Source organism: Mustela lutreola, chromosome 15 (assembly GCF_030435805.1).
Source record: "Mustela lutreola isolate mMusLut2 chromosome 15, mMusLut2.pri, whole genome shotgun sequence".
Lineage (NCBI taxonomy): Eukaryota > Metazoa > Chordata > Mammalia > Carnivora > Mustelidae > Mustela > Mustela lutreola.
Window position 1 is genome coordinate 49525139 of NC_081304.1, and position 26367 is coordinate 49551505.

The 26367-nt window shown below is 51.3% G+C and overlaps 1 long non-coding RNA gene across 1 annotated transcript; it reads right to left on the minus strand.

Annotated features, from left to right (window-relative positions):
- Positions 1 to 10619: 10619 nt before the first annotated feature.
- Positions 10620 to 22994, minus strand: LOC131816819 (uncharacterized). Its single transcript, XR_009348195.1, has 5 exons — positions 22789 to 22994; positions 20214 to 20363; positions 16668 to 16724; positions 12995 to 13042; positions 10620 to 10775 (listed from the first exon to the last, which is right to left on the minus strand). It is a non-coding gene; the product is annotated as an uncharacterized LOC131816819 (long non-coding RNA).
- Between the last annotated feature and the right edge of the window lie 3373 nt (positions 22995 to 26367).

Genomic DNA, 26367 nt, shown 5'->3' on the forward strand with positions numbered 1-26367 from the left:
TGGCCTGCCAATCACACAGCTTCAAAAATGAACTCAAGACAAGTCCTATTTCAGGTAAATCCCACTCACTCCTCCCCTGCCGTGTTATATTGAAGCAAATCCCCAACTCATATCATTTCTCCCATAAATCCTTCAACATGTGCTTCTAAAGATAAGGATTATTTTTAAAAAGCAGCCACAATACCATGACCACACCTAAAAACAAAACAAACAAAACCCTGAACCAATAATTCTTTAATATCATTAAATATCCAGTAAGTTATTTCCAGTTATCTCATAAAAACATGACTTCTTTTTGTAATAAGAAGAAAAAAAAAAAACTTTGAAAAAGGAAAAAATGTTATTCCAGACAGTAGACTGGTACAACTTTTCCTGGAGGTTTGTTTAGAGATACTTATCAAAAGCCTTAAAAATGTGCTTATCTTTTGACCCAGCATTACTAACCCATGAATTTCTTCCAAGAAAACAAAATGAAAGAGGTACACAGATACAGTTCACCTGAGTGTGTGCTGTCCGTTACAGAGAGCTTGCTTGAAAAGTATTTGTTGCCTCTGAACTCTCAACACTGTTGGGCCACGGTGCTGTCCTTTGCACCTTTACTGGTAGAAGGAAAAACCGAAAGCAACAGAAATCTATGACATTAGGGTACTGGCCAAGTAGATAATGGCAGATCCATAAAGTGCAATGTGGTCCTATCATTTAAAAATAATCAGGTCGTGGAGGCGCCTCGGTAGCTCAGTCGTTAAGTGTCTGCCTTCGGCTTAGGTCATGATCCCAGAGTCCTGGGATCGAGCCCCTGCATCGGGCTCCCTGCTTGGCGGAAAAGCTGCTTCTCCGTCTCCCACTCCCCCTGCTTGTGGTCCCCCTCTCGCTGTGTCTCCCTCTGTCAAATAAATATAAAAACCTTAAAAAAAAAATAAAATCAGGTTGATCAGGCTTTATCCCCCTCCCCCAAGTGTGGCAAGAAGATCATGACTGATGCCTGCAGAATAGAGATCAGAAGGGAGAGACCAGTACTTGACACTGGAACAGTCCAGGTCCTTGACATCAGGGGTGATAAATCATCTGGTATCAGGTGTTCCCCGATCTGACACAAAGGCACCTCCTCTCCGTACTCTTGTCTCACAAAAACTAACCCTAGTCTCATCATAACAAAAACATCAGACAAACCCAAGTTGAGGGACATTCTACAAAATACCCAAGCAAGGCTCTTCAGGACTGTCAAGGTCATGAGAAACAAGGCAAGACTCATTGTCACAGACCAGAGGGGCTTAAGGAAATTACTTAGACCAAATGTCATGTGGGACTCGAATGGGATCCTGGAACAGGAAAAGGACCTTCGTGGAAGAATTGGCAAAATCCAAACAAAGTCCCTCGTGTAGCTGATAATATTTTACTGGTGTTAACTTCTCTGTTTTGGCATTTGGGCACGAGGGGAAGCTAGATGAAGAGTATGTGGGAACTCTGTTGCTCTCTTTACGTAAATCTAGAATCATTAGAATGTTTAATATTATTTTCTTAAAAAACAATGTAAATATTTATTAGCATTGAAATGTATTTATGATATGTTAAGGGGAAGTCTGTGTACAGTTTCATTCAGTTTCCATTTTTTGTGTTTTGGGTTTTTTTTTTTTTTAAGATTTATTTATTTATTTGACAGAAAGAGATCACAAGTAGGCAGAAAGGCAGGCAAAGAGAGAGGAGGACCAGGCTCTCCGCTGAGGAGAGAGCCTGACACCAGGCTGGATCACAGGACCCTGAGATCACAATCTGAGCCAGAGGCAGAGGCTTAACCCACTGAGCCACCCAGGTGCCCCACAAGCCCATTTTTCGAAAACAAATTTGCTAGCTCACATACATACATGAGTGGATATACAGACACATATGCACACAGGCAGGAAAAAAAAAGTCTGAAGCATATACTAAGGCTGCAGCCTCCAGGGTCAGGCAAGTAAGGAACACAGTGATTTGGGTGAGTTGCAGTGTTCCAGGTCCTTCTAAAGCCGTCAGTGGTTCGTGGCCCCAGCCAGTTGCCGTCCTACAGGACTTGGAACGGGTCTTGACAGATCCTCCCGTTTTCCAAAGGAACCAACATCCAGGTTGTTACACAAATGTCCAGGGCCCACTCTGCTGTGGAAAAGAGTCCTCCAGGGTCACCCGGCCAAGAAGAAGAGCCAGGCAACACGGGCCACGGGCTGGACAGGCCCCGCCTTGGCCTCATCATCTGCACCAGGGCCTGGAGGCTGGCCAGCTGGCCAGGGCGGGGAGAGGCTGCGGCTCTTCCGGCCTGCGGGTCTGTGGGGTGGGGGTTTGCTCAGGGCCTACACGCCTGGGTTCTGACTCTCGGGTTCCCTAGGTCACCGTGTGGGCGGCCGCTCCGTGGGTGTGCGGGGGTGCGCGTGTGTCACGGATAAGGCATCTCCTTGGATATCCGTGTCCATGCATGCCCAGGGGAGGCTGACTGTCTTTGGGGGTGTATGAGGGCATGGCTGTGGTATTGGCATGCCTATCCACGGGTCCCCGGCTGCCTATGTGTGTTGCGCAAATGCACCCGTCTTTGCATCTGTTGCGAGCGAGTGAGATGAAGCCCGGGTTCCTGTGTGTTTTTGAGCAGCCGCCGGCCCTGATGCCCACCTGTCTGTGTTTCTATGAGATTGCCTCTGTGTTTACACCGGGGGCAGGGGGTGCCTGCTCTGTTCAGTTGAATTGTGTTTGCTCATGTGCGTGCTGTGGGCATGGGAGTCTCGGTTGTGTCCACACCTGGGTGCGAGGGCATTTCAGCCTCAGTGGCCGTGTGTTGTGTTTGGCTGAGGATAAGCATGCGTGCGCGTGTGTGAGTGAGTGTGAGTGCGGGATGCTGGTGGCTGGGGGTCAGGATTTGAGTCACTCATAATCAGCACCAGCTTCTCAATTCCCTGTTCCTGGTTCTTAAAAGTTGCCGTAAGACACACATGGGGCCCGAGTATCCCCTGCCAGCCCCTGAGTCCCAACCACAATGTGAGAAGGTCAAGTGTGGACCAGCCGCAGGGCCAGGCGTGGAGGACCCCAGAGTCCACTCCTAGTGTGCACAACTAGGCAGCCACCAGCCTGCCTTGGCCTGGCTCCTCCCTTGCCCTTGGCCTGCCAGAGTCTTTGATCCAGGACACAGCCCCCACAGCCTGCTACCACTTCATCATCTCCCACAAGTACTGCCTGAAGGCCATTTGTTTATAGGAGATGAGTGCAGCCCAGCCTGATTTGATCACTCCCCAAACATAGGCTCCTGGTACAGGAAGCCTGTCCAGCCATCCTTCCTACGATGGAGCTTGGGAGGTTGGGGGAGGGGTGGGGAACAAAGGACACAGCTTTGGCAGAGTAAGAGAAGTAGGAATCCTCAGAGCCTTAAGGCCAGAGGGGCCCTTAGAGACCCTCTAGTCTGATCCCTTGTTTTATAGATGAAGACATTGAGCCCAGAGAAGGCAAGATCCTGACCTGAGGTCACACAGCAAATCTCAGGCAGAACTAGCATTGCCTTCAGAGAACTGGGTAGCTCCAGGATCTACAGCCCATAGGATTCATTCATTCATTCATTCATTCATTCAACAAGTATATATTGAGCACCTACTATAGCCAGGCCCAAGCCTGAGCTCTGGAGATACAACAGTGGACAAGACAGCCCTGGTCCTTACCCTCCTGGAACTTATTTTCTAGAGACAGACAATCAACAAACAAACTCATCCTGAAGGAGAGAAAATAAAAGTATGCTTTGTATTAGAGTCACTCTAGCTAGTAGCCATATTTATGTTTCTATTAAGTAAAATTAAAAATTCATTAACTTCAGTAGCCACATTTCAGGTGTTCATCGGACACATGGGGTTGGGGGGTATGGTACTCAACCACACAGAGAGAAGACAATCCTACCAGGCAGTGCTGATCTAGAGAGTGAACAGAGGGGCTGCGGGGTTGGAGGGTGAGGACGGTGACATCTGAGCTGTCCTGATGAGAAGGGGGCCAGACAACAATGTGCCAGGAGGGGATGGCAGGTGCAAAGTCTGTAATGTAGGGATGACCATGGTATCTTCAAGGGACAGAAGAACGGTGAGGAGAGAGGACAGAGAGACACAGTTGGGAGTTTAACAGGGGACTTTGGGGTCTTGATAAGGAGTTTCTGTTCTATTTTAAGGGCATCAGGATGCCGTGGGGAGGGGCTTAAGCAGGGGAGTGGTGTGGTTTTTAAAATGTATAGAAAATGAACTCATGAGGGAGTGGTGGCAAGAATGGCAGGGGGGAGACCTACGGAGAATGTAATCATGTCACAGAGAGAAAGGTGACTGGAATTTGGGAATAAGTGATAAGGGGAGAGAGGAAAGCCACCAACCATTACCCAAAACCTAGAGTGCTGGAACAAGCCATACCTGAAGCTAAGATTTGCTTGATTCCCAAGCTCCCTTTTTCTTGTCTCCTCTTGATTACCAGGCACTGATTTGAGTATCTTCATTTGTACCACCCACCTGTTTCCCTTCCCCTACAGTCTCTAGTCCCTGCATGGAGCTCTCAGACCGGTTCCCCAGGCTTCACTCAATGCCCCAGGCCCACTCTCTTTTGCAGGATTTTGCCCCTCTCACTGCATCCCAGAGCTGATAAGATAGGCCCATCTGTTGCCTTGGGTTCGTGGGAAGACGCTTTAGGTCATTGGTGTTTCATTAACTTTCCCCACCATGATGGTTATCTTGGAGCTGGTGAGGAGGAGGCAGGAGGAACCAGCTTGTTCTGGTTCCAGGGGGCGCCTAAAAGAGAGGGCTTAGGCTTTCAGTACCCTGGGAGGGAGTTCGGTTTGATGTTAGGAAGAGCTTCCTTTCTAAAAAAAAAAAACAAAAACCCTGATGGCTTAGCTGTGCATTACAAGAGGAGGGGACCCCCCCAAGGGCCATAAGAATGGCACAGCGACCTGACTCCCTAGAGTGGTCTGCTCCAAGTTCATCCTTCCTCAGGATCTTTGCACTTGTGCTCCTCTCTGCTGGAATGTTCTTCCCCCAGGACCCAGTCTCCACTAATGGGCATTGTCACTCTGGAGTTTCGTTGCTTTGTCTCCTGCGCTAGAATGTCCACTCTGTAAGGGCAGATCTCTTGTTAATTTCATCTTCTTCTGCACTCTGAGTCCGAATCCATGCCTGGCACGTGGTAGAGGCTCCTCAGAGGCTTTCAGAATGAATGGGGGGCCCGGGTGAGCTCCCCTGGCGGCCACCATCTCTACAGCCCTTGATGGGGGGCCACACAGCACCCTACAAGCTTTCCCCGCACCCCCGATGGCTCTGGGAGGCTGGAGTCTGTACCCCTGTTGGCTGATCCAGAGCCTGAAGCTGGCAGAAACAAGGTCCCTTGCACAGGCTTCAGCGGGGGGTCCTGCGCTCCAGAGGTCTGGTGAGGACGCAGGAGGGGCAGAGGCTGTGGACATGCTGGCTTTTCCACGTGACAGCTCCCACCGTTAAGCTCCACCCAGGCCCCGCCCCCTCCCCGCCCCCTGAAGTCCTCCGCAAAGAAGACCACCGCTTAAGGGCACTGGCGGGGGGTGGGGGGGGGTGCTCAGTGGCTGGACATGCAAGCCAGAGTCACACAGCTAAGGCAAGGGACCCCAGGCCCTGCGCATCCACCTGGCTCCACAGTCACAGGGCAGGCAGAACTGCCCTCCTGCGTGCACTTGGCCATGCCTTGGGCTTCCCGCAGCTGGATGGATTTGGGTAGCCTCTCCAACGAATGGGGCTGACCCTGAGTGAGCCACCTGGATTCCTTCCTGACTGGCCCCACCGGGAGGTAGGACTGTCCCGGCTAAGAGGGAGGCCGGGGAAAGGACGTCTGAGCAGCTCCAGGAATGAGGACCAGAGTCCCCGTCACTATCTGACCTTTCAACTGCACATAGGTATGACTTTTATAATGAGAGAGTGAAAAAGCAATACAGATTATAAAAATAACATCTAGAACACCCAGTGCTGGAACTGTTCTAGCACTGACTCATCTCATCGTCATTTGATCCTCACACAACTTTGCGGATGGGGAACCTGAGGTCTCGGTAACTTGCCCAAGTTCACAGTGAGTGGGAGAGCCAGGACTCACACCCAGTGTGGCCCCAGACCTTCCTGGCTTTCTCTCTCTCTTTCTTCTTCTTTTCTTTTTTTAGATTTTTATTTTATTTTATTGAGAGAGAGAGTAGGAGCATGAGCAGGGGAAGGGGCAGAGGAAGAGCAAGAGAGACTCAGGCAGATTCCACACCGAGCACGGATCCTGATGCACGGCTCCATTTCACAACCCTGAAATCACGACTGAGCTGAAATCCTGAGTCCCGAGACCCTCCTTGCTCTTCCAAAGAATCCCAAACAGCTCTCAAAACTGTGAGGGACACCAGACTAGCTCTCACTCTGGAACCGCACAGTAGAGCTCAGAGACCCTGAAATTTTCCACGCTTGCCTGTGACCTTGGGCAGATCTCATTTCTTCATCAGCAGAGGGAAGGGGGACTTACTCCCCAAACCCCAGCAGGCTGTTTGTTATGAGAGAGAAATGAAGTTCTAGATGCAAACTATAGAGTATTATGGGCTAGTGAAGAGCACCTTGGACCCTTAGAGTCTAATTTCCATAGTGGCCACTGGTGCGGGACTCTGATCTCTTCTCCATGATTATAAGTTCCTTGCACATAAGAGACCACATCAAAATCAGCTGTCCTTCCACAGGCCCTGGTCCGGAATGACCAGAGGACACAGAGGACCATGCTGGCTAGAAGTGCAGTGGTGGACTGGTGCAAGCACTTTCAAAATGCTTTTAGTAGGGGCACCTGGGTGACTCAGTGGGATAAGCCTCTGCCTTTAGCTCAGGTCATCATCCAGGGTCCTGGGATCGAGCCCCGCATTGGGCTCTCTGCTCTGCAGGGAACCAGCTTCCTCCTCTCTCCTCTCTCTCTGCCTGCCTCTCTGCCTACTTGTGATCTCTCTCTCAAATAAATAAATAAAATCTTTAAAAAAAAAAAAAAAGCTTTCGGGAGAACATCTGCAACTAAACCGACATGCGCCTAGCGACGGAGTCATTCCGTACCCGGCCATCAACCCAACAGAAACGGGCACTTACGTCCACCAAGAGAAACGTACAAAAATGTTCACTGCAGCTTTATTTGTATGGCCAAGAACTGGAGACAGGAATGGGGTCATTCACACCGTACTATCTTCACACACCCGTGCACACTGGACACTAAAAAAACAGCTGACTGAGAAGTGCAACAAGGAGCTCAAGGAGTCGAACACATGCTATAGGGACCCAGGGGTGAAAACTTCCAGAAGAGGCAAGTGACAAGACAAGCTGCTGCTGCTGGCGGATGAGGGTGTCGTGAGGGTGGGGGCCTGCCGGGCTGCCCGACGTGCTCTGGGAGGTGGTGCAGGCAGCCATCACGCAAGTATGTGTATGTGTTCCATGAGCTCTGTGCTCTGGATTTATGCACTGGGTGGCATGGAAGTTATAGGACATAATTCTTCTAAAAGGTGAATTTTTTTTTAAAGATTTATTTATTTATTTGACAGACAGAAATCACAAGGAGGCAGAGAGGCAGACAGAGAGAAAGGAGGAAGCAGGCTCCCCGCTGAGCAGAGAGCCCGATGTGGGCTCGATCCCAGGACCCTGGGATCATGACCAGAGCTGAAGGCAGAGGCTTTAACCCACTGAGCCACCCAGGCACCCCTAAAAGGTGAGTTTCTATGAAAGAAGCAACATGGGCTTTGGAGCCTAGCCTAAATCTTGCTGTTCCTTCTGAGCTGGGTGGCCGTGGTTAGGCAGACCCCTTTCCTGCCTCGCTGGGCCATCCTCGCCCAGTACCAGGAGACCACAACTACCGTGGAGCTCTTGGGGGAGGGGGGCAAAATGGGGCATAAAGCCCTGAGCGCTGTGCCTGGCCCCGAGGAAGTGTTCCATCCCTGGTAGCTGTTATCAATAAGGAAGGATTTACACCACAAGTCTTGAGACATTTATTCCACAAATATTGACCAAGTGCTCCACGTGCCAGACACTGGGCCGGGCTGTGCAGATAGAGCAGGGAACAATAGACTTAGCCCTTTCTGTCATGAGTTGACATTCTGGTTGGTTCGCCCAGTCAACACACATGGATCGTGACTTGCTCAATGTAACGCAGCCGATAAGCGCTTGGGCCAGGACTCACGTTCGGCAGCTCGGGCTGTTCCCCAGGTCCCTGCCCAGCCCCCGGCCCTGGGTGCCTGTCACCACGAGAGGGCAGGTGGAGGTTCTGGGAGTTTTTACCAGTGAGGGGTGAGCAAGCGGGTGAGTGAGTCCCCAGCTTCCGTACCTTGCTGTGGGAGAACTGAGGTACGCCCCAACTCTTCAGCGCCTCGGGGGGACTGGGACGAGCGGCAATCTCCTCACTACTGCGCATGGTTTTGGCCTCCCTCTCTCCCCAGTCTACTTCCTCACCCTCCCCCTGGTACTTTTTGGGACCATATCCCCACAAAACGACTTGTCCTCAAATCCTAGTTTTAGAGTCTGCTTTTCAGGAAGCCCACCCAAGAGAGCTGGCTGTCGGCCACGTGGTGGGGAGCCAGAGGTAGGAAGATGGCCCCTGGCTGGGAGGCTTGGGTCCAGCTGCCCTCCGAGACAGCTAGCCATGAAGCCTTCTCTCCTTCAGGAAGGTCTTACAGAGAGCAGAGAGGCTTGCTCTATCCTTGGCCGTGACCTGGCTGCCCTCCTCAGTCCTGAGCTTGTTGGTGGCCTCAGCCTTGTAGGGGGCAGGACTAGCTTTCAGCAAGACCACTGGTCTAGGGTACTTCTTGGAGAAGACGGTGGCTCAGGTGCCCCTGCTGCCCTTTCCTGTCACAAGCAACCACAACACAGGGCTCTGGCCTCATGGGGCTCAGGCCTCTGCTCTTGGCCAACTGACAAGCTCTGAGGGCAAGTGGCCTTCCTTTATGGTCTCCGAAGCTGGGTTTTTATTTTTCTCCCCTGCCCCCATGCTTCCTACCTGTGTTCCATTCCTGTAGCCTCCGGGGCTTTGGGACCTTTGCAGCGCCGGCCAGGCTCTTCTAGAGGTTGGCCCTGGGACCATAGGGCAGAGGGTGATTTCTAATCAAGGGTCTGGCATGTGGGTGGCCAAGCCTTGTGGAGGGTCAGGGGATGCTTCAGGACTGGATCTTGGGGTCAGGGAGCCTCAAGTCCATCCTTCTTGCTCTGTGTCAATTGCCGTGGCGACAAGAATGATAATCACGTCTCCTTATTTGGAGACGGGGTCTTCACAGGGGCAATCGAGTCAAAATGAGGTCATTCAGGCGAGCCAACTCTAACATCACTGGAGTGCTTACATAAAAGGGAAATGTGGACACAGAGACAAGCATGCACAGAAACCAGAGAGCCATCTGCATGCTGAGGAGACAGGCCTGAAACAGATCCTTCCCTCACAGCCCTGGTGACACTGTCATTGGACTTGTGGCCTCCAGGACAGTGACACAGGAGATTTCTATCAAGGTTTCCATGTGCGGGGCTTTGTTAGAGCAGCCCCTGCAAACTAATATACATCTCTAATGAGATGTAATTCACATATCCCCAAATTCACAGATTTAAATCATACAATTCAGGGGCGCCTTGGTGGCTCAGGTGGTTAAGCATCTGCCTTTGGATCAGATCGTGATCTGGAGTCCTGGGTTTGAATCCCACGTCAAGCTCCCTGCTCTGGGGGAGCCTGCTTTTCCCTTTTTCCCCACTCCCTGTTTGTGCTCTCTCTCTCTGTCTCTCTCAAATACATAAATAAGATCTTAAAAAAGATAATAAAGTGCACGATTCAATGCTTTTTATTTTGTCACATAGACTTGTGCAATTCTTTTTTTTTTTTTTTAATTTGACAGACAGAGATCACAAGTAGGCAGAGAGGCAGGCAGAGAAAGGAAGAGAAGCAGGCTCCCCGCTGAGCAGAGAGCCCGATGCGGGCTCCATCCCAGGACCCTGGGATCATGACCTGAGCTGAAGGCAGAGGCTTTAACCCACTAAGCAACCCAGGCACCCCTACTTGTGCAATTCTCACCATGATCTCAATTTAGAGCATTTTCTTCACCCCAAAAGGACACCTGGTATCCACGAAGCAGCCACACCTTATCTTCTCTACACCCTCCCACCACCCCCCAATGCCCTGACAACCGCTAAATCCCCTCTCTGCCTCTTCTGGACATTTCACACATGTGGACTCCTACAACGCATGGTGTTTTGTGACGGACTTCCTTCACCAAGTGTAATGTGTTCCACAGTCATCCATGCTGTGGCCTGGAGCACTTCTTCCTTACTTTTTAAGGCTGAATAACGTTCCACTATATGGGTATACCTACATTTTCTTTGCCCATCCATGTGCTGATGTGTAATCCAATTTTATTTTTATTTTTAAAATTTATGTATTTAAGTAAACTCTACACCCATTGTGGGACTTGAACTCAGGACCCTGAGATCAAGAGCCACGTGCTCTACTGACTAAGCCAGCCAGGCACCCCTAATTTTATTTTACAGGGAGGATTTGAAGTATGGCAAAATGTCTACATTTGTTAACTCCGAGTGTTGAAAACATGAATATCTGGTGCTTCTTTTTCTTTAAAGATTTTATTTATTTGAGGGGTTCCTGGGTGGCTCAGTCGTTGGGCATCTGCCTTTGGCCAAGTCATGATCCCAGGGTCCTGGGATCAAGCCCAGCATTGGGCTCCCTGCTCGGTGGAGAGTCTGCTTCTCCGTCTTCCACTCCCCCTGCTTGTGCTCTCTCTCTCGCTGTGTCTCTCTCTGTCAAGAAAATAAAGAAAATCTTTTTTTAATAAAAGATTTTATTATTTGAGAGAGAGAGAGAGAGTGAGCACACAAGCTGGGGGTGGGGCAAAGGGAGAGGTAGAAGCAGGCTCCCTGCTAAGCAAGAAGCCAGATGTGGGGCTCCATCCCAGGACCCCAGGATCATGACCTGAGCCGAAGGCAGACATTTAACTGACTGAGCCACCCAGGCACCCCTTGTTATGTTTCTTTATACTTTTCTGAATATCTGAAAGGATTCATCATTTTTTAATGCTAATCAATATATTTAAAAAATGTGTACTGTAAGGGGCAGAGAATGAGTCTCCAGCCATCGAAGCGAGATAGCAGTTGCTGACATTGGAAAGGAAAAGATGGGTTGAATGTTAAGGAGAAAAACAGTGTTCCTGAGCCTTCTTGCTCAAATTCCTGCTTCCCTGCTGACCCCAGTGTCCCAGGGATGGGGACCACGTCTGCTGCCTTTCCTACTGCCTTCCCGGCAGGGCCCAGCCCAGGATCAGTTCTCAGAGCAACTGTGAATGATCCCTTGAGTGGGGCGGGCTGGGCTGCAGAGTCTCTGCCTAGGTTCCCAGTCCCTACAGCCTTCCTCTCTCTCCATCCAAAGGCCCATTCCAGCCAGACTTTGGTAACCTGCCTCCTGCACTGATGGGGAGCTCACTCCCTCATGAGGTGCTCACCCCAATGCCATCCACTAGGAACGGGGACCCCAGGATCTCCCCCCTTTGGAGAGAGAGTCTGCTGGTGGCAGGCCGCAAGGTAGAAGGGCTCAAAGGTCAAATGTGCTTGGGGCTCTCTGTGTGATGTGATGCATCTGTTTACTGACCAGTGTACGCCAGGTGCTGGTTCTGGGTGTTATGCTCATTCCTTCCTCCCAACGGAGAAGAGGACTAGGACTACCCCATCTGAAAAATAGTCCTCAGAGAGGCAAAGCCCTGGCCAAGTTCCCACAGCTGGTGAGGGGCCCTATCACGGCTCAGGTTTATCCTGTGCCCCGTACCCTTCTTCTTAACTCACAGCACCAGCAGCAGACCAAAGCCTGGGACTCTCCAGCTTAGCCGATGGTGGGGTCCCCCTTCCCCTAATCCACAGGGGCAGCCCGCAGGTCCTCTTTACAGAGGACTGTAAAGACGCTTCACAGACACTTTCTCTGGGCATTTGTGACCATGCGTGAAAACAAAGCCGTCTGTTCTTCCTCCCACTTATAATTTGCAGCAGAGAAACTGACATTTTTCACCCAAAGTGATGCCGTAATTGTCAAGGACTGGGCCGTGATGGTGGAACTTTAGGCGTGGTGGCTAAGATGCAGTGCTGGGCCTAGAGGAGAGGCTGTTTCAGATTCTCCTGTGGGCTGGAGGTGGTCAGGAGGGCAGGCAGTGGTCTTGGTCTACCCAGGCTAAAGACAGGGCCATGCGGCCACCCCCCCCCCCCGACTCCCCCCAACCCTGGCCTCGCCCCACCCGCCGACTAGGAGAAGGTGCAGGAGTGTTTCCTGGGAATGAGCCTCGAAGGGAGCCAAGATAGGGGTGGGAGGGAGGCCAGACCCAGTGTCCCCTCCCACAGGACTGGCATTCTTTCCTCAAAACCTTGCAAGATGACTGCATGGATCCCTGCTGTGGCCCCGGTTTCTGTGGCATCCCTGAAATGCCGGGATGCCGGGAAGGGCAGGCAGGCTGGCTGTCTGTGGCCCACATGGCTGCTGCCCCCATTGCCCTGAATTATGTGCAGCTGAATGGGTGGGCCCCGCCCACTTCATCTGAGTCCCAAGAATGTTGTCATCTGGCCACCCACAGCCTTATCAGCCTGGCCTTTTCTCAGGATTGCTGGGACAAGGGGCGTGGGCGTTCTCAGGACTCCGGGGGATTCTGGGAATGTGTCTTTGCCTCCCCAGATCGCCGGCTCTCAAAGCGACACAGGACCCTCATCTCCCTCCTCACTGAAGGGGAAACTGAGGCCCGCAAGGGACAGGGTCTTGCTTGAGGACATGAGAGATTTTTTTTAGCACAAGGGACCTTTGTTTCTCAACCTTCTCCCTAGAGAAGAGTGAGAACCACAGCACTTGGGGCCCATGTCAGGGAGCATGGCCCCTCGGAGGCCCCAGTCTTAGTTAGCATCGGAGGCTGCTGGTGATGGGGTTTCGGTGGGAAGCACCAGCTGGAGTCGACTGAGCCCTGGGCGAGGAGCCAGCAGGCTGGGCTTACCCTTTCTTGCTGAAGGGATCTCGGAGGAACTTCTTCCAGTTTAGGAACCTGAAGACCAGAGGGGTTAAGCAGGAGGAGGTGAGGTCAGCGCAGTGGGTGTCAGATCCAAGGTCAGATCACACTGGGCCTCGTGGGTGGAGATGGGGCCCGACGGAGCCGATAAGCGGAGGAAGGTGAGATCTGACTTTATTCCTTCACTTGCCTCTTAATTCTGGTGCACGGTTCAGGGTCCTTGCTTCCTGACCAGGGAGATGGGTATGTTAAACAAACCCAAACCCGTGAGAACACAGGGGAGTGAGACAAGGCCACAGGCCTTGTGCCCCTGAACCGGGACCACCAGGCAAGTGGGTATAAATCCTTCTCCTTCCTTCCATTTTCCTCCTACCTTCTCTTCCAATCTTCCTTCTCAGAGGGACCAGACATTCTCATTGACAGGAAGGGTACCACAGCAGCCACTTCGAGGTGTGTGGGATGGTGAGAAGCACACTGTGGGGTCAGCTGTTTGGGGAGCCTCAGGCCATCTCTTTCCCCTCTTTGAGACCCCTTTCCTCAAGTGTAAATAGGGCAGCAATGGGGGGTGAAAAGGGGTACAGCCCGGCTACCAGGCTACCTTCATCTTGTTCGGCTCCCAAGTCCTGCCTGCATAGGAGTCTATTAGAAACAGAAATTTAGTTCTGGCCACACACCCAGAAGTCACTTGTCACCCGTGGCTTCTTGGCCCTACAATGTGGCCCTGCTTCCTTCTCCTGCCCTGTTTTTCTCCCCTGCCAGTCTCCCTTTTGGAGTTTCAAAGTGTCTGCTCTTTCCTGCCTCGGGACCTTTGCACTTGCTGTCCCCTGCTGGAACTAGTATTGGCAGGCCACCCTCTCTGAGCCACCTTCCCCATCTACCCCCTCAACCTGCCTCTCTGCCCTAGGCCCTCAGAGCTTCCCGCTGCTTGTTCCCTGCCCAGACCTCAAGGCTTTGAAGATGGGAACATGGGCTTCACGCCTGGCCCCCAGACTAAGCCAAAAGTCCCATCCAATTAGGCAGGAGAGCCACATTGCCTGTCGCTGTATCATCAGCTCTGGCCTGGCTGGACACGGAACGCTGGAAGTGTTCAAGGAGGAAAATCAGATTCTGGAGTCCCTTCCTGGTTTTTAGAAGAGCTAACGACTGAACCAGGGTGTGGCACTAGGGCAGATCTGGAGTGGGCCCTGTCCAGGGAGGGGCCTGGAACCGAGAATGCCTCCATGGCCCTGTCTGAGCCACCTGCCCCGAATGGGTGGACTAGGGTCCCAGGGGCCTTGCACCCAGCCAGACAGGTTCCCCAGCCAGTTTAGCAGGATTGCTGTGGACAGCATGGAGCCCTACAAAGCGACCCATGTTGACACCTTTGGCCCAGTTACCTGGTAAAAGGTTTTGGACTCTGGGCCCAGGAGAGCTGGCCCAGTCTCTCCCTGGCCTCAGTCCCTCTGGCTCCCTGCCCTTCTCTGCATGAGCCTCCCACTTGTAGGCGCTCTGCTTGCACTCAACAATGAGTTCAGTGGTAAGGATGGGTCCTCAGCCACTTGTGGAATTTACAGGGTGGGAATCCCAAGTCACACCCCGTGGGGTGTGGGAATAGGACAGCATTAGATCTCTTGCAAGAGCTCTGCCTTAGGTCCCCCACCCCAAGACAAGATTCTGAGTGCAGGTGGCCTGTGTGAGGGTGATCCAGAAAACCCCCATAGATGCGTGGTGAGGTGAGATGGGGGGTGGTGGGGAGGAGAGCCCAGATGGGCACCTTGGTGGACAGGCCTCCCCTGTGGGCACCTGGGGCTCCCTGCCCTGCAGAGCTCCCCAGAGTGAGCCCAGTCCTATGGCCAGCCAGGTGGGTGCTGACCCACCGATTCCCCCCCCCCCGGCGTTGGCTGCTCCGGGGCTGGGGATAATAAGCTCCATTCTGAGGCTCCCCGGGGGTGCAGTGTGTCACTGAGAACGCACTTCTTGGGTGCAACCTGGGATGGGGTTCGATGACAGCTTCTGCTACAATTTTTTTTAAGAGCCTTTCTGAAGCCATCTGAGGAGTGGAATTTCCTACAAGTCCCCCCCTCTTCCCGTCATCCCTCATGATGACAACATCAAGCAGGTAAAACCTGAATGGACACCCAGGTATCCCAGGTAATTCTCAGAATGAAATCTCGTCTCCATGGTCCGCGCAGCCAGCCGTGACCCAAGCCTCAGGAGACTTGGATCCCACCCGAGTTCAGCCTCACAGCCTGACTCCCCTCCTGCTCTTGCTTCCAGCCAGGCTGCCTTCCAGCAGTTTCCTGCTCCTTGGCGGCCTCCTCCTGCTTCAAGGCCTTTTGCATGCCATTCCCACTGCCTCGCATCCACTTTTCCCTGTGGTTTCGGTTCTTCCCCGGTCTGGCTCAGGGAACAGTCTCCTGACCAAACACCCCCTTACACTGGGACGCTCTCCCTATGGCCTCTCTGTCCCCCGTACTTCAGATGGGGTTTGGTGTCCCCTGGTTGAACGGCCCTGTCTGCGTGCCACGGTACCTAGCCGTTCAGGAATGTTTGCCGACAGGATGAACAAACACTCAACAACAATCCAGAATGAATGTTCCGGGCTGGTGGGTGCCCCTAACTCAGAGCACAACCTGGTGACCGTCTGCTCTGAGCCATGTCTCTGTCTACGAAGGTGACAGTCCAGAGACATAATTGTCAAGGGAGATCTGTTCGTATTCCCAGGACTGGAAAAGCTCGGGATAGCTCTCTTTAGATCAATTAGTTCTATCATCTTCCAAATGAAAAGATCGGGACCGTGACCTAGACGTAAGGACAGGGTAGAGGAGCCTGAAAATGCTTGCTGGGGTCCCCCGTAACCTTGGACCTGGTAGTGAGACATGCTGCATAGAAGGCAGATAGTCCTGGGTAGAGGAAGGAGACCACAACTCACACTCTTCTCCCTGGAACCCTGATCTGGTAAGGGAGGGAATATACATCAGTTTTCCTTAAACCACTGAAATCCACTCTGGTAAGTTAAGCTGAAGCAAAACAAGCAAAGAATGTGTTGAGAGAATATGAACTAACACACAGAAGTAAGTGTAGAACCAGACATTGGAAAGAGCTTTGGAAAGGCCATGAGATTTAGGTAACAGAATTCATGGGCAGCCTTTGGGATGAATATACTTCTGCTTCCACCTTTGAGTCATGTTTCTCAAGACTCAAATTTCCTGAATATGTAAAGAGTTCCAGTAAGTCAATAAGACAAATAAAACTGCAATAGGGAAATGAACAAGAATATGAACGAACAGTCCATGGAACAGGAGACACGAATGACTCTTCAACTTATGAAAAGATGTTTAGTCTTATTCAAAATAGAAGTGCAAATTGAAACTACGGCCCAATGCCATTTTTCGTGTATCAGATTGGCAATGACCCAAAGCTTCAATAATACTGTGTTGGCGTGGGTGTGGGAGACAAGTCCTCTCACACATTACTGGTGGGAGTGTAAACTGGTACAGCTACTATCAAAAATTTTAAAGTGAATGCCTTTTGCCCTGAAAACGCCCTCCTAGGAACTTACCCTGCAAGAACATTTGCATATGTACAGATGATACTACCGCAAGGATATTATACCGTAGTATTTTTTGTTTTGTTTTGTTTTGTTTTGGTAATAGCAGGAGATTGGAAACAACGTACATACCCGTCAATAGAAGACAGTGAGCTCCATGATAATATATCCACTCCATGAACACTGCGGCTGTTAAAAAGAGAACAGGGCAGTGGTCTACACTCTGGGTTGAACTCCTGGACAAGCTATTCAGTGAGAAGAACAGGATTCAAGGACGGAGTATTGTGAATGAACACGCGCATCTCTTTTGAAGCCTGTTCACTATCTCTGAATTCCAGATCTACACTTCTGTCCTGGAGCAGCTCCTGTTTCTGTGCTATGCCCTGGTCCCATCTCAAAATAGGTGCTATTTCCATGCACCTCTGCCCTGGACTGAGTGTGTTTTGGCTTCTAACTGTCCATGCCTGATATTCTTCAAAGGGGCCTGTTTTCAAAGGACTGGAGCTATTTTTCCCTTCTTGAGGAGAGCTGGAAGTGTCCCTAACCCGGGATGGCCCTTTGTTGGTGACTAACACATTGGGGAGCCTGAAAGCCTAACATCTTAGCTCAGGTCGAGATACGTTGGAATGCATGGCTCAGTCCCCTGAGGGGTCATGGGGGAGCTGCCCTGGGGAGATCTCTCCCCAGCCTCGCAGCCTTACCTGTTTTTTTTGCCTCCTCTGTCTGCGTTCCCCCCTTCCTTTACCAGTCTCCCGGGATCTGCCTCCTGCGTACAGTGTTGTCACCTAAATCAGGACCTGATTCTGGGAACTGTGATTAAGACACTCCTCTCTTCACATGGCCTTATTTTTTCCCTGTCTTACCTCACATGCAGAGGGCTTATAATGTGCTAGCTCTCTCCTTACAGTGGTGTTGGGAATAATATAAAAAAATTACTAAAAAATAATATTAGCAAAAATCAGCTAATGGTATTGAACAGTGTCTATGTATCAGGCCTGGATTTGAGTACTGTGCACGCATTACCCCGTCCAGTCCCCACAATAAGCCTTATGACATAGGTATCATGATTATTCCCGTTTTACAGGCTGGGGGAACTGAGTCTCCCAGAGCTCAGCAACTTGTCCCAGGTCCTGTGTAGGAAGTGCAAGTGGCTTCGAAGTCTTTGTTTTGAAGTCCATCTCCACTGCCAAACTCATACCCCCTATTAAATCGAAATCAGCGGGGTGTGGTGAGTGTGAAAGTTCCACGTGCAAGAGAAATCTGCTTTTTCAAAACAGGCAAATAGGGAAAGATCACATACTTTTCCAAAGCATTCTCTACTTTGCAGTCTTTCCTTCAAAAACACACATCCCGGGGCACCTGGGTGGCTTGAGGTGTTAAGCCTCTGCCTTCTGCTCAGGTCATGATCCCAGAGTCCTGGGATCAAGACCTACACGGGGCTCTCTGCTCGGCGGGAAGCCTGCTTCTTCCTCTCTGTCTCTGCCTGCCTCTCTGCCTACTTGGGATCCCTCTCTGTCAAATAAATAAAAAAATCTTTAAAAACAACAACAACACACACATCTCATCCGAGGATGAGAAATGGGACATTCAAGGTAGGCAGAGCCTCTGGGATCAGCCACGTTGGCAGAGGTGGGAAGGGAGCCCCCCACTGGGAAAGGTGCCCCCAGCCCCACTGCAGCGAGCTCTGGCCTTCCGGTTTCCCAGGTACCACGGGCAGGGTGTGGGACAGAGCAGACAGACTGCGGGTACATTTTGCATACTTGACGAGTGAGACTTCTTACATTTCAAGCCTGCTTTTCATCCCTAACCCACGTGCCACCTGGAACCACAGGATTCCATCCTTGGTCCTTAACCTCCTTGTACTGACACCTGGCAGGTGAGTCTGCCCTGGGAGGAAGGAGGATTCCTGGAAACCGATCCCACCCACACTGAGATGGCTAGAAACAACTTACCTATACAAGGAAGCACCTGTGGACTGTGTCAGTATAACCCACTCGGCCCAAAGAAACCCTAGCTCCAGCTTGTCTCCCTGTGGTGTCCGTAGTTCTCCAATGCCTGGGGCCACTTTAACACCACCCTGTGCCAGGGCAAGAGTGAAAGGGAAGACAGGGCCTGGAGACAGTGGTCTTAACACACTGTGGTTAAAGATCTTTCTTGTGCAAAATTTCACATAGCATATGCCCAGGCCATGGGTGGGGTCCATAGACAGAGCAGCCAGAGGCCACCAGCAACCTCTAGACACTCTGGCCTCAGAGTTCTGCCTGAGGAACCCTCCCCATTGGATGAAGGAGCACTCTCTGCCCTTCTGTCTGCCAGGCTGGAAGAACCAAGGCCACCTCAGAGGAAGTGGAGGGCCCTAGGGAGAGGCAGAGAAATCCAGAAATATGTCATTGTGTTTTGGCAGGGGCCCTAAAGGGACACTAGCTCCCAAAGGGACAAGAGGATAGCGTTGTCCTGCTCTTGACCCTCTCATTCTCCTGGAGGCCCTGTTGTGTGGCTCCTAGAAGGAATCTGGGATCCTTTTCCCCTGAGCGTCCCTGCGAGAAGACACCCAGGCTCCGGCACCTGACAGGATCTGAACAGACACTCCTTGCCCTTTCCACTGATTACACTGCTTTTCTACGTCCAGGGTCTTATATTCAACCCCAGAACCTCTGAATAAGTCAAGGGCTTTTGACCACATGAACTGATAATAAAAATCACCGGATTGTAAACTGCAAAAGAGTGTTTGTTGTTCCCCGCTGTTTCTCTGTCTAGAAGCATCGCGGCCACATAGGAGACTTCGGATGAGTAGAAGGTCAGTGATTGACTATGGAGCCCTCTGCAGAAGCCACAGCACACCTCTGTTGTGGGTTTTCTCCTTCACGGCTCAGGACAGCCCCATTTTCCAGATGAGTCCATAAAAGCTCAGAAAGGAGAAAATGCTTGTCCAGGCTCACAAGGGAGCGGTGAGACTGGGATTTGCATTCACCTGTTGGACTCCGTACTGGTACTGCCTTGCTATAAGACAGGAAGAGGGAGGGGCCTGACCCCTGTCTCAGGAACCAGGCAGTTGAGAGGCCCAGAGCTCTGGCCAGGAGCTGCATCTCCCTCCTCTGCTGCACAGATATGTCCACACGATCCTCCTCTCCCTTTCTGCTCTTTTCTTCTCCACAAGTCCCACCATCCCTGACCAGACTCTCTTCTGGGAGTGCAGGGCAGGAAGTAGAAGAAGGAATGGGGAGCACTAAGGACCCCAAAGGGGTGCCTTGCAAGTTGAGTGGTAGCTCGCTAAGAAGTGACATGGGCATCTGGAAAAGGGACTGAGGGACAAAGGCAGGAGCCGTTCCTCCTGTAAGGGGCTCCTCCTGAGGAACCCTCAGTGTTTCTGCCTGCAGAGGCCAGCCCTAAGCTTGCCAGAGCTCTGCACCCTCCCGCAAGGACAGCCTGTTCGTCCCTTGCTTAGGGGCAGGTCCCCTGGGCCGCCACCTCTTAGCACTGGGAATTCCTGAGCATTGAATATAAACATAAAAAACAAAGTAACTTGTGTTCTTTGTCTTGGTTCTTGGTTTTAAAGACACAGACACAGACGACAGAAAGATGAAATAACTTGCCACTCTCCCCAACATTCTATGATGGCCCCTTGCAAACACCCAGAGCGGCTGTGAGAATTATGCAGAGAACTCCCACGCACCCTACCATCTAGACACTGCAGCTCTCGTCTCGTCTCCCTTGGTTCCTGTGCTCTCGGCTCTATCTCTCCCCCGGTCTCTGTTTATACAGCCATTTCTCTGAGTTTGGGATGCATTTCACATTCAGCTGAAGACAACAGTGTGGTCTCCTGAAACCCTGCAGGAGAAAATACATTTACAGTGCTGTGCTGGATTTATTTTTTAAAAATCTGAAAATAGGGGCACCTGGGTGGCTCAGTGGGTTAAGCTTCTGCCTTCAGCTCAGGTCATGATCTCAGGGTCCTGGGATCGAGCCCCACATCAGGCTCTCTGCTCAGCGGGGAGCCTGCTTCCCCTTCTCTCTCTGCCTGCCTCTCTGTCTACTTGTGATCTCTGTCTGTCAAATAAAATAAATAAAATATTTTTTTAAAAAAAATCTGAAAATAGGGGCGCCTGAGTTACTGGCTGGCTCAGTGGATTAAAGCCTCTGCCCTCTGCTCAGATCATGATCCCAGGGTCCTGGGATTGAGCCCAGCATCGGGCTTTCTGCTCAGCAAGGAGCCTGCTTCCTCCTCTCTCTTTCTGTCTGCCTCTCTGTCTACTTGTGATCTCTATCTGTCAAATAAATAAATAAAATCTTAAAAATCTGAAAATAAGTGGACCTGCACAGTTTAAATCCATTTTGTTCGAGGGTCAGCTGTAGTTCAAGACTCCTCAATGAGCTCACTGGCAAGCATGTCACCTTCTTTCAAAATACAGTTTATAAGGGTGCCTGGGTGGCTCAGTCATTAAGTGTCTGCCTTCAGCTCAGGTCATGATCTTGGGGTCCTGGATTTGATCCCTGCATCAGGCTCCTTGCTCAGTGGGGAGCCTGCTTCTCCTTATCTCACTCCCTCTGCTTGTGTTCTCTCTTTCACTGTGTCTCTCTCTGTCAAATAAATGAATAAAATATTTTTTAAAAAAGGGCACCTGGGTGGCTCAGTGGGTTAAGCCTCTGCCTTCGGCTCAGGTCATGATCTCAGGGTCCTGGGATCGAGCCCCACATGGGCTCTCTGCTCAGCGGGGAGCCTGCTTCCCTGCACTCCTCTGCCTGCCTCTGCCTGCTTGTGATCAATGTCTGTCAAATAAATAAATAAAATCGTTTTTTTTAATCTTTAAAAAAAATAGTCATATATCCTGCCGTTTTTGTGTGTCATTACAACAGGTTTAAAAAATCACTCCTTGGGGGCACCTGGCTGGCTCAGTGGGTTAAAGCCTCTGCCTTCGGCTCAGATCATGATCCCGGGATCCTGGGATCGAGCCCTGCATTGGGCTCTCTGCTCTGCAGGGAGCCTGCTTTCTCCCCTCTCTCTCTCTGCCTGCCTCTCTGCCTACTTGTGATCTCTCTCCCTCTCTCTCAAATAAATAAAATTAAAAAAAATCACTCCTTAGCAAATCTGTCCATAATCTCTTTAGTTATTCTCCTTTGTTGGAGTTTGCATATTTTTTCTGCCTTCCCACCAGTGTGAATAGTGCCCTGAATTGTTTTAAGTTTTAATTTATTTAAGTAACCTCTACACCCCACATGGGGCTCAAACTCAGGACCCTAAAATCAAGAGATGCATGCTCTTGTGACTGAGCCAGCCAGGCGCCCCTGGACAGCTTTATATGTTCCTGTCTGCTGTGCCTCTGATCAGTCTCTTCAGGAAGATTCACGGGAGGGAGAACAGCTGGACCGAGGGGTAGGGGGTTGGGGGGAGGGGGAACTGCTGGCCTTTAAAGGCATTTGGTAGGTCCTGCCAAACAGCCATCCAGCATTCCCGAAAGGTTGTACAAATGGACACGCCCACCAGCAGCGGGGCACCTGCTCAACACTATTCTGGCAAGCTCGGAAGTATTATAAATCATTACAACGTTTACCAATTGAAGACATCCCCAATGGATAGCGTTGATTTCTTTGATTGTGAATATAGTTTGTTTTTGTTTTTTTCCCTTCTGGGCATCCTCCGTTTGTATCCTTTGCTCTTTCTCTCTCTGTCCTTGTCCTGCCTGGGTCAAGTTCTCGTTCTGCTGGATGGCTGGGCCGCTTAGCCTCAGCGTGCCTCAGCGTCATCCTCTGGGAAAGGGGTTATTTGCACACAAAGTGTTCAGAACGGCTGCCCTCCTGTACGGAGCACTCCACAGATGCCCCCATTATTTGTATATGAAGGAAATCAGCCCTTTGTCTTCTTTGCTGCCAATCACTTCCTTTTCAAATTCTAAACCTTGTCAGTGTGGCTGAGCCGGCTGCCCCAGGGAAGGGGGAGGGGTGAGGGGCTGAGGAGTTTCGTGTTCGCTGAGCAATGTCTTGGAAGGAATGTCTACTACTTGAAAACATTCTCAGAGCCATAAAGATAGGCTGGTTGGCCCCAAACCAAAACCCAAATTAGTCCCAAGGAAGATTTCGCAACTTCCTTTGAGAGATGCCTCCCAGCACCCCAGGCTTGGGCCAGAGAGTCCTGACTGATCGTTAACCCAATTTCTTCCTGCTCTCCCAGCTCCCCTCCACCCTCCCTGGGTGGAGGCAGCAGGGACTTTTACCCCCAAAGAGAGAGCCTTCCCAGGGTTTGGCAGGTGGGACTCACCTCTGAGCCAGGTGAGGCCCTAAGAGGGCGAGACTGGGCCCTGGCAGCTTCAGCCCACGCCCTGTTTCCATTCCCTTCCGGTGAGTCAGTGGGGGCGGGGCCCTGGTGCCACTCATTCCCTCTTTCTCAACCTGCCTCTCCTTCCTGGATTCCTGGGGACCTCTCTGGTGTGGAGGAGCCGGGGAAGCTTGAGCTAGAAGCAGAATTCCAAGTTGGGGAGGCTTGAAGAGGCCACACCCACTCTGACGGCCCGGTTGGAGCTGTTCACCTCCCGGCCTCTGGAACTTGGCCTGGAACTTGAAGTTGTGTCTTGGCCCTACCTCTGTCCTCCATCATCTGACCTCCAGGATGACCCTCCTGTTGGCACAAAGACAGCTCCACTCACTGTTTCACACAAACCTCTGCCTACCTCTGCTTGAAAATCAGCCAGCTATGCAATGTTTTAGAAACTTTCCCCAGGTTTGAAAACCATGGGGGGGGGGGGTCCGCACACTGTCATGGGAGAAAGCATTCTTTACTCTGCTGTGAGCAGAACAGGGGGTCCCCACGCCAGGGCCCCAGCCCCCAGGAGATGATGGCAACAGAATGCCATCAGCCTCAGTACCCAGCCCACTAAAACCACATGCCTGAGGCCTTCTGGGTCACAGCACCCAGAGCTCTGTCCTGGCTTGGCCCCAGCAGACAGGACTAACCAACTCCCAGCTGAGCTGGCAGAACAGCTCCCTCCGCTGGGCTCCAAGTAAAGGCTACACAGCAGGGCCCAGAGATAGAGGAAAATGCCTCACCCTTAGCTTAGCAGGAGTCAGAAAGCTCTGGAAGGGGTCTGGCACTCAGGAGAAGCAAGTGCTTAAGTCCACTCCAGGAGCTACTGCATTCTCTAAACACTGGAAAGGAATGTTCTCCCACAGCTAACTTGATAAAGTGTGGTGGGTTCATACCATGGCAGATGTGCGAAGAGAAGAAAACGAGCAAACTCTTCTTGCATGCCACTCCTTAGACAAATTGCACTAAGTAGGACCAGAGAATCCAGACCCAGAAAGAGCACAAACTGCATGGTTCCCCTTACATGAAGTTCCCCCAGGCAAGCAAAACCCATCAGTGGTGAGGGGCTCAGGGCAGAGGTCTCCTTGGAGGAGGGGGCATTGTTGACTGGGAGGAGGCACAAGGGAGCCTTCCTAGCCTCGCTGGAAACTGTCTGTATCTCCACCGAGGGTGTGGCTGAAGAGTGGTCCAGCTACGTTGGTGCACTTTGCTCTAAGTTGTCCCTCAATATCAACAAGAAGAGTTAGAATGTGGGACCCATCAGAGCCTGGGGCTGCCCAGCCTTGAGCGCCAGTCCCCTGCAGCTTTCCGGTAGCCCGGAGAGGTCAGAGCTGGAACTATCGAGGTCAGTGCAACAGATCGCTGGCTCAGTCCCAGGGTTTCTGCATCAGCAGTTCTGGGGTGAGGCCCGGGAATTTGCATTTCAGACACTTCCGTCTGTCCATCCACAGGCTCCTGACAATGGCCAGTCGGTGTGTGAGAACAGAAGGTGCTTCGGAGACTGCTGCAGGAGCACCCCCAAGCTGAGAAGTTTCCAGGCACATTCAGGAGGAAGTGTCCTTGGAGGATACAGAAGATCTGCAAATGCTAACCAAGCAGGAGCTGGGAACTCAGTGGGAGCACAGCAAGGAGGAAAGCAGCACTCCCTTCCCCGGTGGGTGCAGGCTGGGTGGCGGGGACATGTAGCTTCTGTTTGTGTTTCGTTCTGTTTGTTTTTGAGTGATAAGGGTTGAAATTAGGAGGAAGGGCACCACTCTTCTGGAAAACATCCCCCACACAGGGACTCCCACTGTGGGTTTATGTTCCAAAGTCAGAGGGTGAAGCAAGTCACCTGTGGTCATTCACCTGTGCCAACCCTGTAAATGCCCCAAGGCTGGGCAGAGCGGAGCAAGGCTCTGGAACAACAGGTGTCGTTTCACTGTTGGGCCCCAGATGACATCAGCCGTTGTGCGGAGTGGGCACACTGCCTGACAAACTGGGCAGAGAGGACCCGGCACTGTCCCGTAATCTGTGAGGGTTGGGTCATGGGCGGGGGGAGGCACGTAGGGCTGGGGTGAGGGTCTGCCCCTATTGGTAGATGAAAGTGAGCGCATTGTAAAGGAGCTGCCCTTGACTAACAGCCTTGCTCCCAGCATTTCCCCAGTATTGTTGTTTTTTTCAATTTATTAGTATTAGTATTAGTATTAGTATTAGTATTAAGTAGGATCCATACCCAGTGCAGAGCCTAAGGCAGGGCTCGAACTCACAACCATGACATCATGACCTGAGGTGAGATCAAGGGTCAGATGTTCAACTGACCGGACCACCCAGGTGCCCCATCTTTTCAGTTTAGTCTTAGAGCTATCACGCTGGGATGTCATGTCGAAGAATTGTGAAGAAGTCACCTGTGCAATTAACCTGCTCTCCAGTAATTCCACTTCCAGGTACATAAAAAAGAAATTAAAAACAGAATTAAAAAGAATTAAAAGCAGGGACTCGAATGGGTATCCGTATTCCCAAGTTCATAGCAGCATTATGCACCTTAGCCAAAGAAAGACACCACCAAGTGTCCTGGATAGACAAATGGACAGACAACATGTGATCTGTCCATGCAATGAAATATATTTAGCTTTAAAAAGGATGGAAATTCTGGGACGCCTGGCCGGGCTGGTCTGCGGAGCCTGTGACTCTTGATCTGGGGGTTGTAGGTTCATGCCCCATGTTGGGTGTGGAGGTTACTTAAAAATAAAATCTTTAAAAAGTTTTTTTTTTGTTGTTTTGTTTTGTTTTTAAAGGAAGGAAATTGTGATGCATGTTACAACATGGGTGAACCTTGAGGACTTTCTGCCAAGTAAAATAAGCCAGGCGCAGAAGAAGAAATACTGTATGATTCCATTGACATGAGGTACCCAGAGTCATCAGACTCCTAGAGACAGAAAGTTGGACTAGAACTGGGGGGAGGGGGAGGGGCAGGGGCAGTTAGTGTGGAATAGATACAAAGTTTCCCTTTTGAAAGATGAAAACGTTCTGGGGATGGCTGGTGGAGAGGATCCTGAATGCCATTTGAACTATACACTTAAAATGGCTAAAATGGTAAATTTTCTGCTATGTGTATTTTACCAGGGGAAAAGTTGCTGTGTGCCCCCAAGGAGGTCCTCCCCCGCCTCACTTCCCCACCCCCGTGGTCCCAGCTAAGCTCTGTGCTGAGGGCTGGGGCTTTCGGGCTGATGAAATCTTTTTCCCGGCACTATTTGTCAGACAGTCTTACTGTGAACAGAAAGAATGGAACCTGGCATTGAGGGTGTACTCTGAGCTGCATGTGACAGCAGGGACTTGGACAGGCGGGACCCCGGCGTCTCCCACATCCAGTCTGGAGGCAGGCTGTGCCGGGCTGACGTGGTGACTCTGCTCTTCGCCGTTCTTCAGGATCCCAGGCTCCTCTTCGGCCATCCCTGGGGCACTCCTCCTGCCCTTGGCTCAGGATGGCTTACCACCATGTCCATGTCCTTGGCCACAGGGAGAAGAGAGCAGAGAAGAAGAGGCACGTTTCCTTCCTTT